The sequence below is a fragment of the Anopheles coluzzii genome, chromosome 2, assembly GCF_943734685.1.
Source record: "Anopheles coluzzii chromosome 2, AcolN3, whole genome shotgun sequence".
NCBI classification, from domain to species: Eukaryota; Metazoa; Arthropoda; class Insecta; order Diptera; family Culicidae; genus Anopheles; species Anopheles coluzzii.
Window position 1 is genome coordinate 106,532,280 of NC_064670.1, and position 12,116 is coordinate 106,544,395.

At 44.1% G+C, this 12,116-nt stretch overlaps 1 protein-coding gene across 4 annotated transcripts in view; it reads left to right on the forward strand.

The window, feature by feature from the left end:
• Positions 1 to 12,116, forward strand: part of LOC120953800 (bifunctional heparan sulfate N-deacetylase/N-sulfotransferase) — a 178,749-nt gene that overhangs the window by 106,190 nt on the left and 60,443 nt on the right. For 3 of the 4 annotated variants that reach the window (XM_040374061.2, XM_040374058.2, XM_040374060.2), the window contains one exon: positions 4,846 to 4,898. The exons of the other annotated variant lie outside the window; for it this stretch is intronic. The gene's annotated coding sequence lies outside the window, so the exon portion shown is untranslated. The remainder of the gene's footprint in view (positions 1 to 4,845; positions 4,899 to 12,116) is intronic. 4 annotated transcript variants of the gene reach the window in all.

Here is a 12,116-nt window from a genome sequence, read left to right on the forward strand (position 1 = left end):
CTGTCACTTGTTCGGGCCCGTCGTCCGTGATGATGGTGATAAAGATGACGGCGATGCTGCTGTGTGGTGTGGTGATGATGAATGTGAGTGCGCGGGTGTGTACACATTTTCGCCAACAGCAAGCGTTGGTGGGTGTATATAGTTCAAAGCCGCTCACACGGATGTGCTGCTGTTAAGAAAGGGGGCGACGACAGTCTAGCAGTACAATTGATGTCGTGCAAGCAATTACTTATGATGGTGTGTCATGTGTTAACCTTAAAAAAATGGTTCTAATATGTGCCACCGAGTAGGAAGAGTGCTTAATGGGCGATACTCCAGCTAGCACGTGATAGCTTTTTGCACAGTGTAAAGCTGCTCATGTCATTTTAATTTTTTTCAGTGTTTGAACATTTTAATGCATCATTGTAATAGTAATGTGCTCTCAGGAACGCACACACCACTTTGATGCGACTCCGGTTATTGTTAGTCCGATTCTAACTCCAGCAAATCCGGAATCACTAGTTCCACCCTTAGTCGAACTCGACCGATGTCAACCGGAATCAAAATCGAACTGGAATCGGCGTCGCTCGAAGTCGCCCTCAGACTCACAGACACCGGACAACTCGGACTTTGGATAGCTCCGGACAACTCCGAAACCGATTCCGACTCCGGACGACTCCGACTTGGGACGACTCCGACTTGGGATGACTCCGACTTGGGATGACTCCGACTTCGGAAGACTCCGACTTGGGAAGACTTCGACTTCGGAAGACTCCGACTCCGACTCCGGATGACTCCGACTCCGACTTGTAATGACTCCGACTTAGGAAGACTCCGACATGGGAAGACTTCGACTTTGGAAGACTCCGACTCCGACTCCGGATGACTCCGACTCCGACTTGGCATGACTCCGACATTGGATGACTTTGACTTCGGATTAATCCGACTCCGGAAGACGCCGACTTCGGATGACTCCGACATTGGATGACTTCAACTAGAGATGCATCCGACTCCGGAAGACTCCGACCCCGGATGGCTCTGACATTGGATGACTCCAACTCCGGAAGGCTCCGGTTTCGGATGACTTCGACTTCTAATGTCTTCGACTCCGGATGACTTCGACTCGGGAAAAGTCCAACTTCGGATGACTCCGATTTCGGATGATTTTGACTTCGGACGACTCCGAATAACCCGACTTAGAATGACTCCGGACAGCTCCGTATAATGCCTATAGGACCTACTTTCTGGAGTCGGTTCCTAAATTTTCGGAGTGGGATATGAGTCTATTCTAGATTTTTGCCAACTTTACCCATGAATAAACTGTAATATTGACCTTCTTTTATTTTTCTTTCAAAACAAACATAAACAAAACATTAATGCAATTTTTTCTCTGTCAAAATGAGCACTCATTGAGACAAAATCAATACTGGATAACAGTGAAATCAAATGAAATTAAACAATTATTTGCGAACAAAAGATCCTTTTGCATCTCTTCGTAGAATACATACATATCCTCACCACAAACGGTACGAATTGTGAAATTTGTGGTTTTGCATCTCGTTCGTCGCACGCCCCAGCAAGTGATCGCACCGTGACACTGGGAAATTATTTATTTTAATGCACCCTCAATCTTAATCCCCTCCGATCGATCGATGTTTGGCCGAATTAATGCCAATTTGTTTCACCGTTGTGACACACAACAGTGCGCATGCCACAATCAGTGGAAACATGCGTTCACCAATTATCCACCAGAGCAACCTTTCTGCACGGGCGCACTCCGCCTCGGGGCGGATACGAGCTCCCGCTGCGGGCATGAGGAAAAATCAATCGGTAATTGGTAATCCGAAGGTCACGTTGAGCTTTTCCTTATTACCGTCCGTCCCGGGTGGATTGTGGCTGGGTGTTGATTTTCCGCCGGCCGCCAATGTGGCATTAAGCAAATTAAATGTGCTGTAATCGGATCTGAAGCCGCGAACCGGTAATGAATTCCGTGTGCGTTGTGCCGCTCCGTTGTGACGCTTGTCATATGTGTGTGTGTGTGGGAGAAAGTGCTGGAAAATCCTCACCAACTGGAAAACGGGTACCAGTTACAGGATATTAGTTTCATGTGCATGTCTGGGGGGCAGTAGTTTTTCGTTTGTTTTACAAATGTGTGGGAATGATTTGCTTTACGGTGCAGTAGAAGAACACTACAAGAGAAGGATTAGCTGGCCAGTGCATAAGCATTGAGGGATTATTGGCACGTAATGGGATTATGTTAGCTCCAGTTTAATCTTACACTTTAAATGCATTATCACATCACTCAATTGGAAGGTCATTTTATAGAAGGAATCAAGGAATTGAATACAAACGGGATTCAATACTTGGACGGCTTCTCGTTGACATCCTAACATGTCTGATTAGAAGGTTGATACTTGGCTGACAGTTCAATTAAAAATTGCGCGTTTGGTTTGAAAAATAGGTTTTTGAGAATGTTCTATGTCTTTTACTGTATCATTACTGTGTATTATAATGTTTAAATTATCTTACTTATGGCTTTATTTAGGCTTTTGAAATTGACATTGACAATTACCGATAAAAAGCTTTATAAAATCCCAAAATATGAGGTTATTCGCTGTTTTTCATCTTAAAGTTAGTCGTTTTTAATTCTACTAATAAATTATCACCATTCACTGCTTACACATCAAAACTCGATGGATTGAACTAATTACGCCAATAATACTGTGCTTTATATCACTTAATTATACCGATCATTCGTTGCATAAAAGAGTAATCCAATTTGAACTTTGTTTAAAATTACAATAAAGAAAAACCAGCATGGTATCGATTAAATTGTCGGCCCTGATCGCCGTCGAAACCAATCTAACCCGACAGGTGTTACGATAAACACCCGAGCGATTAGCCCAGTCAAGCAACTAAAAAACTTTCCCAACACGGTTCACGATTGCACATTAACCTGCTTCCCAGCAGCTTCCCTGTCCCCAGCGGGGGGATGCGATCGGCAATAATTCAATCCACAAATTGCTACACAATCACTTCCCCCAAAGCCAACCAGCTATACTTTATCCCTTATTGGAATGGAAATGTTACGTATTAACCAACGGAACCGACCCTCTCCCACTCCACTGCTGCTGTGGCTTTGTGGTTGTTATTTTATTTACCATAGACAGTCCTCCCGGGGACGGTGGTCCGTCCTGCACGGTGGAAAAGTGTCGCGGAAACTCCATAAACTATCCATTGTTTACTAATAGCGGATGTGTGTATGTACACCAATATGACACGCGGAAAATCCTCACCGATATTATCTCGTTGCTTTCCCGCATGGAGTAAAGGGAAGCGGGAAAAGTACAGTTCCCCACTGGCGGGTGCCTAGCACTGAGCCGCGCCTATAATAACACCGTGCCGGTTCATCACCTTTTCGTGCCGCGGAAGCTAAATTGTTTGCGGGGCCATTGTTTCATATGCGTTTTGTCCTGCAAAGCGTTTGTGGAGTGGTGAAAGGTGAATGGAAAAAGGCCCAAACACAGGACATCGCCACACAGTTCTCCAGCCTCACTGTGCATTGTGCTTCTGCTTGCCCCCGGAGCCTATAATCACATTCTGTCAACCATGCTCCAGCTATCGGTGCGTGCTGAGTTTCAAATGAACTTACGATGATTTATGTTTCGATCGCATATTGGTTGTGGAATAATAAATTAACTCGCAAACACATTTGGGGCCACCGTGTTTCGAACCAGCGTCCTCCGCCCCCTGTTCGGGGGGTGTTAGTGGGCTACGGATACTTCCTACTGGTAGATTCTTCATCATGTCCTTGCAATTTGTACCATGCTCTGGCACTGTGAGCCGGTACCCGGTTGTCGTGTTAGTATGTTTCCCCTGCCGCCCGTACATGTTATTAATGTTTCGGCAGGACTTTTACGGTGGTTGTATTTTTCATTTGACGTGCAACAATTTTTCTCTTGCTTTGTTGCTTTCCCCGTGTGAAATATTCCAGGGCATTTCGTACGTTTGTTACGCTTGCAAGCTTGAAAGAAGCTCGTTTGTATAGAATTGTTTTACTGTTTCAAAACATAAAGCTTTATGTAAATTTTAGCCTGCTGGTATGTTATTTTTCTCGTCTCAAAAACGTATCCCCAGAAAAAAATCGCCTGAATGTATGCAATCGAGTAAACTTACCATCGTAAATTGTCCATCGCTATGCCATCGCCGATTTATGCAGTACTGGCAAAAAAATATTAATACCCAAAACCAAGATTGGGGCCCTTTCCGTTTTAGGTTCGTTGGCTGAAATTTCAGCCTGTCAGCTATTTGCATTGTATAGCAGTTTTCGAGCAGCTATCTATGTGAGTATAATATACAGGTGGGCTTATCCCAAGGTGTATTAATTTAGAAGGCTGATTTTTATCGCTTCTGCTTCTGAATGAAGATATTAAGAGTGTTTTTAGTATTCGTCAAGCCTCCAGAAAGCTCGTTGGAGCAAAAGTTTTCACTCGTTCTGCCAAAAAGTGATGTTCAAAATTGGTTATAAAAAAATGCTATGAGACCACCTGGACCATTCACTTTGATTCCAGATTCCACCACCTGAACTCTTAAATGCTCCTTGGGATAAATGTAAACAACACCGTGTTTTCGAGCAGGTACTCGAATCTAATTCTAGCTTTTTTGGCTAGAATAATCTAGACTGAAAATTGCAGGCTAGTTTTATGTGTGGTTTTGTATAGAGTGTTTACATGATTTCAACCTACAATTGTCAAACTCCATACAAAAAACTAACTAGAATCGTGAAGGCCCCCATTATTGTTTTTACTTTGAAGTTCCTTTCATAAAGCATTTCGAAATTAATAGAGCTGTTTTGTCTATTTTCAGATTTTTATTCAACTTTATATTGAGATTTACATCGGCGAGCAAAAGGTGCGGAGGTGGGTAATCATTGCGAAGAGCTTAAAGTCTTTCTGAATGTGCTTTAGCAAAGCGTGTAATCGTATTAGCAGGTTGGCAGACAAAAATATAACACAATCGGAATATTTCCAACATCGAATGTTTGTAATTATTTGCAAAGGTAATCCTATTGGTAATTTTTTTTACTGAGAAGCTAGACCTTAACACTCTATTTCATGAAGCTTTGTGAACGATGAGCAATAAAAAAACAAGCTTTGTTTCATAAAATCGTAAGCTTGTAGTCGGTAGTAGCTTTTCCCGCAAAACATGTTCAGTTTGCCATTGCACTGAACTATCACGAAATTAAAATTGCTTTTCGCTGCAAATGCATTCATTTGTTGATTGAAAATAATCGAATTTCGATGTACTACACTATACCACTACACGAGCCGCGAATGCTCTCACACAAACTGGTCGATTAATTCCGTCAAGCTCATGTTTTGTTCCCATACCGTGGTAAATATCCAAGCCGGGCTCCACGGTCGTCCACTCAACATCCTAAACATGGTGCAATGTTGCGGTGTTGTGCAGCAGTGAAATTGAGCGCAAGTGTTGGATTTCACCAAGGGGAGCGGTTGAGGTAATACCTGCAACAAACATACACACGGTGTTAATAAAAACACGTTTCCAAAATCCCGATGTATTTCAAGCGCATGCTAATTGGAATTTTCGTGCAGATATTATACCACCATCGGTAACACATCCATCCGCATCCACACGCTCTGCCGTACCGTAGGGTCATTGAAGCGAGCTACATCGACCAAACTATTACAGTGTAGTGCGTCCGTGCACCTCCTCTCCCATCCAAAATGCCGCCAAGTCATTAATCGTGTGTTTGCAAGTGCTACACTGCTGTACAATGAAATTGTAACCAATGTTTGCGAAAACTCTGAACAAGGCATCGTAAAGGTACGTAAATTAAATTGTACTTCCGCGCGGGCGCGCGCTCGGTATAGCAGCCTGCCTGCCTGCCTACTCCCTAGGCGGCCAGTGCCGTTTGTGAACAATGAAACTAGCGAAAAGCAATAGTAACGGACAGTTTCATGAGCTGTCGGTCGCAGAACGGGCAAACGGGAGAGAGATAGTGAGAGCTGGAAAAAATAAACCATACAAGAAGGTGTCTACAACATGCTGTCTGCTGCACGGTTACATAATAAAACCGAATGACAGCTGCCACGGGACACGAAAATGGTGGGTAACTGTGTGAATTTCCCCCCTTATTCAGCGTACACCTTTTTGTGCGCACCCTGCGACGCGTTTGTAAACATCCCCGGCCCTGTAGTGCTGTCGTTTGTTAGATCACTTTTACATCAAAGTGGTAGCAGCAGTAGCAGCAATTGGTCGAGTGGCTAGTGACCGGTTCGAGTTGCATGCGTAGTTTCGTGACGCACCTAGCCCCGCCAGTTTTAACGCCTGTCCGCTGAAATCTAATCAACTGGCGATGGATCAATTACATTTCATTTGTGCGCCACTTGATTCGATGACAGTGGGGGAGGGGGATTAAAAGGTGTAACATAAATCAGTAAGGGAGCGATCAATGATGGTGCTTCACAGAGCGTGCGGAACTGAAATTGAATACTACAAAATGACATAATCCATGGTTTTGCTTGTTTTAAATTCAATTAGACTGCACCTCGATGCGTTCAATTAGACTGCAACTTAAGTTCTGAAATATTATTAAGTAAAAAATAAATGTATTTTCAACTTGAAGTTGAAAAGTAGTCTAAGTTATAATGGAAATTGCATCATTTTTACAAAACAAATCCTTGAAATTTCCTTTCGAATCGCATCAGTTATCGGTAAACTGGAACGTACTGTTCTCGCAGTCAGTCAAAATAAATGGAATTCAATGGAAATTTAATGGAAATTCAACTTATCACTAGAACTTCCATCCGTTTATGCTAATATGGCTAGTAACTGTTTAATGAAACATTTCAATGAGCTGAACTTTTGTTTAATTTAATTGGAGTAATTGTAATAAAGCTATCTTCAAAAATTGTCAGCGCATGTTATGCTACTTATAACTGATAGTTGAATTTAAGCATTACTAGGCAAAATGACTGTTCCGATAGTTCTACTGTTAACCTATAATTTCTTTTATTTTTTTTCGAATCGAAGATATTGCTTACATTGTTTGTTAGGAACGAAATTTGAAAATATTGAATCAATCCTCTTCGCAATGACTTCTCAATGTCTTCCACAAAAGCTTGCCTATTGAAATGTCACCAGAGTCTGACTGACTTTAATTTTTACACAGCCTGAAAAGGACAGTGGCCCTGGATGTGCATCTAGAAGTTCATCTCTAAAAGACTTTAGAATCAATTCAAATGTAAAATTAGTATCAGTCACAGTATCAGCGATAATCGCGGTGTGACTCGCTTAAACCTAAAGAAATACAAATTGCGTTCAGTTACTCATAAAGTTCATTGACAAGCTGTATTTTGTTGTGCCATCCAGAATACTCTCAAGGTACTGAAACCTCCATGCTCTTCCCCTCAACAGTCATCGCACGATTGTCGCTGTAGTAATTCCGTATTGTTTAAGCATTTTTCTTTTCAATGCTACAAGTGCACCCGCCAACAACAATCATTACTCTATCCGGCAACAATATGGTACGGTATTGGCTGTACGGAAATATGCTGCGCTTACTTAATAAGATGCGCCGTCCTCGGGTTGGCGGGAGGCGATTTGTTGACTGCCTGTCGTCCCCTAAATAGATAAGCACATTTACTTCCGAGTAGTGGGGCGGGCACCGAACACATAGTCCCTTCCGACCAACTCGGGTGTGTGCTGTATTCTCGTGGCACCGTGGCTCCTCTCCTGCAAGAAGCTCGCTTTCATCACGCTTGGCTTATTCGATGCATGGCTGCGGAACGGCGGAACAGGAGCTTCCGAGAGCAGACTGCTTCGCCGTTTTGTTTCGCCTGGGAGAAGCTCAGAACCGTGTTCCGGTTCGTTTGCCATGTGCTCCCATTTATCCCAGTGCATCCCAGTGTATTTGGGGGCTTAATTCGCGAGAAATAGACACATTATTGCACTGCCGTCGGATCGAGGTAGCAGTAGCAGCATAATGCTTAATGTAGCAGCGAATGACTCGAGCAGCGCAGCACAGCAGTAGGAGATGCATGCGAACTCTGTCCGTAGCGAACCGGGCACAATTTATTGACTGGTGCTCGTTTGTTTCTCGTGTCGTGTCGAAAATATCCGGCCCAGGGATATCAGGACGCGCGCACCAGCTGCTGCAATCTGTGATGTACGGATGTACCGGGCGAAAAGTTGAAACTGCCAAACGTAATTTACTATCCATCTAACCTCCTGTTGCCCTTTAGGGCATTGATGCTATCATTACTAGAGGATGGTTTCAAAAGTGTAAGCTAGAATCTGGGGTACACTGATCAAATACAAGAGACCGGGAGTAAAACTATTATCACTACATGCTTGATAGTTGGTTGGTTGGTTGGCTGGTTTGTTTGTTTGTTTGTTTGTTTGTTTGTTTGCAAGCGAAGACAGTTTTTCGTGTACTTCTCGTGCTTTGTATGTACGAGCTTTCGAGCATACTGACATGTCAACAGGAGAACTCTTTTCAGACATTTGAAGCTAATGATGACACGGACATGCTAATGTTTAGTTTCCCATCCTTAAAGCTACAACAGGCTGGGCCATTGATGTTGTCAATATTAATTCTGCAAACAATTAGCAACCAGATCAAATGCATCCTCTGTTCAAGAGTAGAAATTTGGACCACACCGCGAGCATGAAATAGTTTGTTACGGAAAGGATTTGCTGATGTAATTGATGGACTAACATGCAAAATAATGAATACATTCCATTCTCTCCCTAATGAATAGTTCATCACCATATAGAGGTGCCAACCGCCTTTCAGCTTGCTTGGGTGATTGATTCGACCCCCCCATACCCAGAACGATGATGATTAGGTGCACCCAAGGGATGCATAATGCTGCAGTCTCCTGAATCGATTATGCGCCACCATCAATATTAGTGTAATTGGACATTGTATTGCGGGCCGCGATTTAAACAATGTAAGGAACGTTACCCCGCCCTCGCTAGCTTTGTAAAGCTGTAACGAGGGGTGCCCGTTGTGAAGTAATTGAAGCTCATTAAAGTGTATTGTAGAACATCGCGTTCTTGTTGACACAAAATTTATTGATGCCGCTCAACGCCGGGGACATTGTGAAAATGAAGAACTTCTGCAAACTTTTCACTTTTTACGATTGTTTTCTCCAGCAACTGTGCTCGTTCGGTTTCGGTAAGTTACGCAAGCAGCAGGATTAAGTTCCGGCAAGCTATTGTTGGCGTAACTTTTTAATAACTATTTCTAAGTTTGATAGATTCCAAACAAACTTCGACCAGACCACCACCGCTCCAGTGTCACTTCACCTTCATCCTGGCGAGCAGGACTTCAAACTAATCTTAATCTACTACCTTTTGTAATTATTTCTCAGTCTCCTTGAATCAACAACCGTGCACCACCTGCTCGCCTGCTAGAACAGGTTCCGGTTGGATGGATGATTTTGTACCAAGTTTATTTAGCCCCTTTAACGAGCGACATCTCGGTACACACCCGTCAAGTCCCGCTCTCTTGTTAAGTGTGTTCGGTTGCGGAGATGCGCAACAGCCAAGCTGACAGTGGGAGCGATGGAAACTGGCTCCAAATCCAAACTCACGAAACTTTGCTTGCCCGTGCCATCGGTTGGTGCTGTAAGTAATTGATTTCTGTGCTTTACGGTCCCACGGACTGTCTCCGGGCATTCGACTGAAAATTGGACCGTGGGGAAAACTGTCTCCCGAAGCCCAGGGACACAGCACCGGCACGGAAACCAGTTGGATGTGTTGGCTCTTCTGTTTCTGTGTCCGTTCGCATTCATCCCGTCCGTCCCGCGCCAGTTGTGTTTAGTTTGCATCAGCGTAGTATAAAGAATGGGAGAAGGTAGTGCGCTTGCCGCTGGGATGGTAGGAGGCCGCGAGCGTTGTTGTCGTTTCCCGGTGTGCAGGTGTGCAAACTCCGATGGTCTAGAATAAACGCGAGATCGCAGCACAATCACAACCGGACAGGGGAAACACCACCCTCCGAGTGTCGCAAACGAGGGTGCTCTCCAACACTTGAAGCTGACAGCGTTTGACATTTGAAGGCTTTTATAGCTATACGGTTGCGCGTCCTTGCTGCACACAGGAGAGAACATACAGGTGCCTCACTGGTACTTCGAGTTTTGGTGAAACAGTTCTAGACAATTGTAGATGGGTGCTGAAAAGAGTATAAAAAATGCGGATTTTCAAACTCTCTCGGCAAGCGATAAACTGTAGACATCAGACAAAATCGTGCACAAAACTGCATGTGTCCACCCTTTTGTCCGTTTCTGTCAGATATCTCCGTACCTTACTCTTGGGCACCTGGTCTGTAAGTCTTGAGAAGTAAAATGAGTGCTCTTTTTGGTCCTTTTTTTTTGTTGTATGTATCTCAACCAAGGAATCCGGCTGTACACGTACATCTTGTTCTGGCGCTTTGCTGCTCCCCGCTTGCAGCACGAAAACGTCACCGGAAGCACCATATTTCGTGAATTGTAAAACTGCAATTGCGACAAACGAACACGAAATGGACGTGACGTGCATACCGTTCGGATCTGCTTGTCCCCAGTAACGACCCATTTCCTGAAGCACTACGCCCCCCGGAACAGATGGGAAAGATGTTTGCCTTCCAGAGCGGTGGGAAGGGCTTACATTGACTTTCCCATTCTTGGTGCGCTCGCTACGGCAGCACCTAGCCTTGGGCAGCTTATGAAACACAATGGTCGTTTCGGAAAACTGCCATCGGAAGGCAAAATTTGCTTTGTCCTGGCGCAGGACCAGGATCGCGAGCAGTGGCCAATAGTGGTAGTAGTGGCAGTAACTGGAAGGTAAAAGTTTGCGCTAACTTTGTCATTGTCTTAATTTGAAGCACTCATTAGCACATGGGGAACGATGGGGGGAAAAACCATCGAGAGGATGCCGCCGGTCGTCCACTGCAGATTGGTTGGCTGGCGTGGTTGTGGCCTTGGTGGTCGCCACAGGCCGCGTTGGTTCTACATGTATGTGTGTGTGCTGTTCCTTGCCTGAGACACTATATACTAATGAGCTGTTACGTCATCGTCGTGCTGACGTGCTTCGCTTTGATTTGGGGATGTTATGGTTTTCTGTCATTCGTTTTGGAGCAATTTGTGTCGTTTTTTTTTGTGGGAGTAAAATATGAAGTATGATTGTATGAATGAAGTGCTAATTGTACGAATTGTTCTTTATATCTATAAAGACGTCACAATGCAAAACATAACAATTTAATGACCCGTTTTGTTGTCTTTTAATGTCCTCTCGTGTTTGAATTTCCAAGATAAAATATGATATTAATGTAATTTTTCTTGTTGGTACGATATTTCAAATTTGGGACATTGTTAATTGTAAATAATAAGCGAAATATAATGCCTAAATAACTAAAGTATTTGCGAAGTTGTAGCTTCTGTTTTAGAGCACAGTTAAGCTACTAGTTTGGGATACCTTTTTCAGGCTTCAACGTAGTTTTATCAACAACAACAAAATGCCCATGTTGTTCCGTGACTGCTCAACCAATCTAATAAGATTCATTCCGATTAGTGGGTAGTAATGGTGGGAGCTCAGAATCGGACCTACCCGATTCCGATTCCGTGTTCGGAATGAATTCCGGAGCCGATTCTGGAGTTGGTTCCGGAGCCAATTCCCGAGTTGGTTCCGGACCCGATTTCGGAATTGGTTCCGGACCCGATTCCGGAGTTGGTTCCGGACCCGATTCCGGACCTGATTCCGGAGTTGGTTCCGGAGCCGATTCCGGAGTTTGTTCCGGAGCCGATTTCGGAGTTGGTTCCGGAGCCGATTCCCGAGTTGGTTCCGGAGCCGATTTCGGAGTTGAATCCCGAGCCGATTCCGGAGTCGCTCCGGAATCAGAATCGCCTCCGGAATTAGAATCGCCTCCGGAATCGACATCAACCTGGGAATAGCAATTTGCTCCGGTAACGGAACCAGGCATGAGTCCAGATATGGAGTTAGCCCCGGAATGAGAATTAAGTCCGGGAATCTCCATGTGAATAGATAATTAACATGTAAATTTTGATTATTTGCCGCTATCAACACGTAGCATCATTGGACCCAAACGCTTATTCCTATGAAGATGCCGAAAC